The sequence below is a fragment of the Penaeus vannamei genome, chromosome 18 (genome assembly GCF_042767895.1).
Source record: "Penaeus vannamei isolate JL-2024 chromosome 18, ASM4276789v1, whole genome shotgun sequence".
Classification (NCBI taxonomy): Eukaryota; Metazoa; Arthropoda; class Malacostraca; order Decapoda; family Penaeidae; genus Penaeus; species Penaeus vannamei.
In genome coordinates this window covers 30,848,507-30,856,006 of record NC_091566.1, presented here as the reverse complement: position 1 = coordinate 30,856,006, position 7,500 = coordinate 30,848,507, and the positions used below count along the sequence as shown (strand labels likewise).

The following is a 7,500-nucleotide window of genomic DNA, read 5'->3' as shown; positions in this document are numbered from 1 at the left end:
CAAGGGTCTATAATAATATATAAAGAGAAAGAGGGGAGGGAGACCGAAAAGAAGAAAAAGAGAAGTTGAAAAAGTGGAGGGAGAGGGAGGGAAAGGGAAAGATTGGGGGGGGGGGGGATGAAACAGATAGACGATATAAAACAGAGAAGGGAGGGATAGGGGGAAGGAGACGGAGGAGAGAGAGGGAAAATGAGAGACAGACAGAGAGCTACAAACAGACGAAGAGACAGGGAGAAACAGAAGCAGAGGGAGGAAGGGAAGGAGAGAGAGAGACAGCCAGACAGACACAGATAGGTAGACAAAGAGAGAAAAAGACAGAAATCATCTAATCCGCACCAAACACCCCTCCACACTCACTCTCTTCACATCAGTCCGACCAAAATCCACGGAGTTGAGTGAGACCACAGCCCACCCACTTGCGCCTGTCAGCAACCCACTCTTGCGCGCAATTCTCTCACCCTTATCCCTCCCTCTCGTGACTGAGCTATGCCGGAAAGCTCCCTTTAACAGTAAATAGGAGAGTAGGGGGCGGGGAGGATAGGGAGCAATGTCCTAAGGGCGGTAGGGCGTGTTTAGGTCGAAGGGTTGTTTATGTGGGCGTGTGTATGTGTGAACGTGAGCGTGTGTGTGTGGGTGGGGGTGTTTGTATGTGTGTGCTTGTTCGTTTATTTGTGTTTGTGTACGTGTGAGAGAAAGCTCGTGTGTGTGTGTTGTGCATGTGTGTGTTTTTATGTGTATGTGTGTTTGTTTGAATGTGCGTATGTGTGCTTACGTATGTGTATGTGTGTGTGCGTGTATATGTGTGTGTGTGTATGCGTGCGCGCGTGTATACATGTATTATGCGTGTGTGTGTGTGCGTATGTTCATCGGCTACCAAGGATCAACCAAACATGCCTCTCGTTGTAACAGAAATAACAAGTTCACAGTCAACTGCCTTTAATGAGTACCTCGAGAAGCCTTATTCCCAGCCACGCGGAAGAGTTCAAAATGGCCGACTCTTAGGGAGCACATCTTTGATAATTACTTTTAAGAGTTATGGCTTCATTGTCACGTTGCTGCCCACCATTCATAGCTTCTAAATAGTTTCTAAAAATGAGGAAAACGCGGGGGACAGCTGTGTACAGGAAAAAAGGGAAAAGAAAAGGAGAAAAGAGAGATAGAAGTGACTACGACAAACCATTTTTTACGTCACAGTTAGATATGGATCTTTGCTTAGAGTAATGACATCGACCATAATCATGATAATGATATACTAACCGTAATAATAGAATAGAATACTAATGGGAATCCTAATCATGACACCAGACATGGTAATATGGGAAACATTTGAATACTAAATCATTGAATTTTAATTAGATTACTAAAAATGATTGTTTTCCTATGACAAGGACTTTACTAAAAAATCATCTTTAATGATATCATCATTATCATTAACAACGATGGTAACGTTGATCACAATTACAAGAATGCCAGTAATAAATAGGCTAAATGACCATTCTAATGATGTATATAATAATAGTAGCAATCATAGTAGTAGTAGCAGTATTAGTAGTAGAAGTAGTAATAGTAGTAATAGCAGTAGTAATAGTTGTAGCAGTAATAGTAGTAATAGTGATAGTAGTAGTAGTAGAAGTGATCGTAATAGTAGTGGTAGTAATAGTAGTAGTAGTAGTAGTAGTAATAGTGATAGCAGTAGTAGTAGAAGTGATATTAATAGTAGTGGTAGTAATAGTAGTAGCAGTAATAATAGTAATAGTGATAGTAGTAGTAGTAGAAGTGATAGTAATAGTAGTGGTAGTAATAGTAGTAGTAGTAATAATAGTAATAGCGATAGTAGTAGTAGTAGAAGTGATAGTAAAAGTAGTGGTAGTAATAGTAGTAGCAGTAGTAGTAGTAATGTAACGAAGGAAAAAAAATGTCGTTGCCCCTCTCAGGAAGGCGTGGCCCATTCACGACAATAATAACTCATCCACAACCTGTCCCTCCCCACCCCCACCCCCCCTTTCTAAAAGGTTCACACGCTCTTCTGTTGTCTCACGCGAGTCGCTTTGAAATGAGTGTCGTTTCCATATTTCCTCTTCTTCGTTTTTTTGTTTTTCTTCTCTCTCCTCCTTCTTGCCTCATTTCTTCGTCATCTGTTCTCCGGGCGTCGTTTACATATTTCTTCTCCTCCATTTATTTTCTTTCTCTCTCTTTTATTTTTTTTCTTTATTCTCCGTTTCCACCTTTTCATCGGTGCGTTTTTTTTGCATCATATATTTTTTATGTTCTTTTATTAGGCTTTGATATTTCACGTTTAATTATATTGTTGCTGGTTTTCTGTCTTTCAGTTCCTCATCGCGTTCATTTTCTTTTTTTTTCTTTTTTTTAACTTTTTTTACATTCTTTTTCCTTATCTACTTCTACTTCTTCGTCATCTCCTTCTATTTCCTCTTTTTTTAGTTTTCTTGTTTTTTTTTATCTTTTTATTTTCTTTTTTTCTTTATTTCTTCTATTTCTCTTCTTCATCATCTTTATACTGTACTTCATCTTTTTCTCCTCCCTTACCATTTATCATTGTTTTTTTAATCTTCTCACGTCACCTTCCATCTCTATTAATGTTATTATAATTTTTTATTATTATTGTTGCCATTAGTATTAGAAATACCACCATTATTGTCCTTATCTTTGATATTATCATTATCATTGCTATTATTATCATTGTTATTATTATCATCATCATTATTGTTATATTATTATTATTATTGTTATTATTGTTGTTGTTATTATTATTATTGCTGTTGTTGTTATTACTATCATTAATACTACTATGGTATCGTTATTTTTGTAATTAATATTACTATCATTATTAGTATCATCATCATTGTTATCGTAATTATTATTGGTATTTATTATTATTTTTATTACTATTATCATTATTATTATTATTATTTTGTTATTATTATTATTATCATCTTTATTGTTATTATTCTCATTAATATTGGTATTATTATCACCATTATTATTATTGTCATTATTACTATTATTATTATTATTATTATTATTATTATTATTATTATTATTATTATTATTATTATTATCATTATCATTATCCCACTGACAGATAGAATGATAGACAGACAAGCAAAAATGCAAAGAGAGACAGACAAAGATAGACAGATAGAGAGAGTGAGAGGGAGACAGACAGAGAGAGAGAGAGAGAGGGGGGGGGGAGAGGGGGGGGAGAGGGAGAGAGAGAGAGGTAGAGAGGGAGGGAGAGGGAGAGGGAGAGAAGGAGCGAGAGGGAGAGAGAGAGAGAGACAGACAGACAGAGAGAGAGAGAGAGAGAGAGAGAGAGAGAGAGAGAGAGAGAGAGAGAGAGAGAGAGAGAGAGAGAGAGAGGTAGAGAGGGAGGGAGAGGGAGAGAGGTAGAGAGGGAGGGAGAGAGGTAGAGAGGGAGGGAGAGGGAGAGAGGCAGGGAGAGGGAGAGAGAGAGAATGAGAGAGAGAGAGAGAGAGAGAGAGAGAGAGAGAGAGAGAGAGAGAGAGAGAGAGAGGGGAGAGACAGAATGAGAGAGGGAAAGAGAGAGAGAGAGAGAGAGAGAGAGAGAGAGAGAGAGAGAGAGAGAGAGAGAGAGTGAGAGGGGGGGGGGGGGGGGAGGAGAGAGAGAGAGAGAGAGAGAGGGGGTGGGGGAGAGAGAGAGAGAGAGAGAGAGAGAGAGAATGAGAGAGAGAGAGAGGCAGAGAGAGAGAGAGAGAGAGAGAGAGAGCAGAGAGAGAGAGAGAGAGAGAGAGAGAGAGAGGGGGGGGGGGGAGAGAGAGACAGAGGGAGAGAGAGAGTTAGAATAAGAGGGGGTTGGGGAAGGAAGGGAGTGGGGGATAGTAGGAGTGGGAGTAAGAGTGAGTGAGAATGAGAAAGAGAGAGAGAGAGAGAGAGGGAGGGAGAGGAGGAGTGGGAGTAAGAGTGAGTGAGAATGAGAAAGAAAGAGAGAGAGAGGGAGGCAGGGAGAGGAGGAGTGGGAGTAAGAGTGAGTAAGCAGGAGAAGGAGAGAGAAAGAGAGAGAGAGAGAAGGGGGTATAGATGGGGATGGAAAAGAGAGAAACAAAAGGACAAACAATTTACATCAATTACAGGAGATGACTTTAACAGCCTAGTAACCTTAAATATCAACAGATCGTTAGTATTTTTTTAATGATATGGAATTCCTGGCAATGTCCATATGGCTGTATAAGGGGATTCTTACTAGGAATTATATAATGGGAGTTCGAGATAATTTCAATGTTATGCTTCTAATATAGTGATTGTGGGTTCTAGATGTTGCATTTTAGAAACACGCAACTCCAATCCAGCTTTATTTTTATCTTCACTTTTATCAAAATGAGTAATTACAAGAGACCACAATAACGTGCATTTTTATTATCTTTCACAATGAAGGAGAGACTGTTAGGTAACCGCCTAACCGCTATTCTTTCATGGCGATAGATAAAGCAATTTCCTTCAGTTGTTGTGTGTACAGGAAACCAGCTGGGATTACGGAGAGACACTGCGGCGCGGATTTCGATGATCACTTGTTAACCGCAATTCTCATTAATCTTAAACCGAGATTCTAGTGGGTGTTTGGATTTGATTAGCGACGCGATGACCGCAGGTACGAGAGGCTAAATGACGCGTCACAGGCCAGCAATGGATAGGGAATCTTGGAGGCTGGAAGGGACGCTTCTGTCGGAGGCTGTGGGAGTCGGCGGATGCAGGACCCTAGACTGAGATGCTCATGTAGATATGCAAAAGTTACATCAAGATGTGTGTGTGTGTGTGTCGGTGCATCTGTATATGCATACCTAGCATTATCCCACATATATACGTATATAAATAAACATATATATATATATATATATATATATATATATATATATATATATATATATATATATATATGTATATATATATGTATATATATATATATATATGTATATATATATATATGCATATATGCATATATGCATATATTATATATATATATATATATATATATATATATATATATATATATATATATATATATATATATGTATGTACACACACACACGTGTGTGTGTGTGTGTGGATGTATATACACATTTATATATGCACATACAGTATATATATATGTATATAAATATATATATATATATATATATATATATATATATATATATATATATATATATATATATATCAAATACATGTGTGTGTGTTTGTGTATATGTATATATATGTATGCATATATATATATATATATATATATATATATATATATATATATATATATATATGTACATATATACAAATCAATGGTAATCTAAAATCTATATAAATGGAGTGTGTCTTTGTCAGAAGTGGACAGACAAATAAAAAGACAGAGACATGCACAAGAGGTTGGCTTTGTGGCCAGGTTACTCTCCGGCAGAGGAAGAGGAAGACTCCCAGACACACGTACATTATCCATACACACAAACATATAAATTCTTTCGGTGGTGCACTATAATAGAATTTGCAATGACATGCCAATGACTTTGATAAGCGTGAGACAAACGTTGGTGGAAAAGAACAGTCTTTGAAGGATTTATTTTAATCGTTGGGAAATCTGGAAAGAAAAGTATTTACAGGAAAAACAAGGTCGAACTTGATTTTACTTTCTAATGAAACTTGGATAATTCCTTACTGGAATCTTTATCCTTTTTACTATTATCTCTGTATATACTTATCCCTTTTTTGTCTTTCTTTTCCGGCTTCACTCCCATTCCTTCTTCGCATCAATTTCCTTTCTTCTTTTTGTAAATGAAATAGATGTTTGGATTTAGGTATCATTTGACAAATATTCCATCTTTTGTGTGCACGCGCGCATTTGCAATCACGCAAGCACTCGCGTACACACACTCATGTACCTGTCCACACAATACACGCACCACTCCTGCCAATCATCCACTGGGAGGGGGGGGGACAGCTCGACAATTAAATACCAAAATTGCCACACTTTGACACTTCCGGCACACGCGATCTCCGTTGTTTTCAGATCTGTGGTGTCATAAAGAAGCGAAATGAGTGTTTACTTGCGCATGTAGTTACGCCTTTGTTGAGAGTGAAACCCGCGTTTTTTTTTTTTTTAAATCGCTTACTGCAAACGCGCCTTTCTGTCTGTCTGCCGCTTGTCTGTTTATCTGTTTGCTTGTCTGTCTGTATGCGCGGATATATATATATATATATATATATATATATATATATATATATATATATATGTATGTATGTGTGTGTGTGTGTGTGTATAAATATATAAATAACATATACATGATATATTTATATATATGTATGTGTGTGTGTATGTGCACATGGTTTGTTTTCTTTTTGTTCCATTTCTTTTTAGAATCGGAGGGATCAGAAGTATTCAGTCATCACAGTTCACAAGGATTAAATTGACAGTATAACACATATTGATCAGAGATACAAAGAAAACTTTCTTATATGCACATCATGATATATAAATGAAAATAAGATGTCTGAGTTTCCTAATGTGGTTTCATTGGCGTGAAATTGCTGTGAGGAGCCGAGAGAGGAAGCAGCAAGAACGGCTAATTTCCACTCCTTAGCCAGCCGATTCCAAAATCATGAAAGGCTGTAAAGTAAAATCTTACATAAGAATAGATTCAGATTTATATAAACTTCCACTTACTTTACTCAAAGTAAATAGGCCTATTTAAATATGGCGCTTGAGAAAGCCATTCATTACTCACTAGCAGGTGTACCAGGTTTCACACGAGCAAGAGTTTTAATGATAGTGGGCATACTACCCCCTACGAAGGATTGTAGTAGTAGCTTACCACCGCGCATGCGCAGAAACAAGGGAGATTTTTGGGGGGTGCGGCATTACAATTAGTTGCAAATCATACATATATAAATATACAGAACAAAAATACACTAATTATTGAATGTTTTATCCATTCTATCGAAATCCTTTATCTATCTATCTATCTATCTATATATATATATATATATATATATATATATATATATATATATATATATATATATATTATATGCATACATAATTTGTGATAACGTTCCTTCTCGCACGCCCTCCTGCTTCTCCTCCAACTAGATCTCTTTCCTTTACATTCCCATTCTGTTGATTTTCACGTTCACCTAAAACATTTTAGAAACTGAAACTGAAAATGTTCAAGACCAGGCGCGCACAACGCATCGCATGCTTATAATATATAGCGTGAAACTTGAGGACTTTACGACCAAACCACTTTGTCCCGTTATAATTGTAGTTGCATAATGGCCAGCAACAGGATACGGAAGATATCCGTTAGCCAAAACTATGCTAAAGATGATGAAAACAACGGAAGAAATGGAGAGGAAAACCCATTCAGGAATATATAGTTTCATATATCATTAAGGCGCATACAAGCACGCTTTTTCAGTCAGTCTGTTTCATTCCACATATAATTTCAAATGTAAAACTTGAATTATTAACTGTAGTTG

General features: G+C 36.9%; 1 protein-coding gene across 1 annotated transcript in view; it reads left to right on the top strand.

Moving 5' to 3' along the window:
- Nucleotides 1-7,500, top strand: part of LOC113800227 (peroxidasin homolog) — a 51,222-nt gene that overhangs the window by 26,210 nt on the left and 17,512 nt on the right. The gene's annotated exons all lie outside the window — the stretch shown is intronic.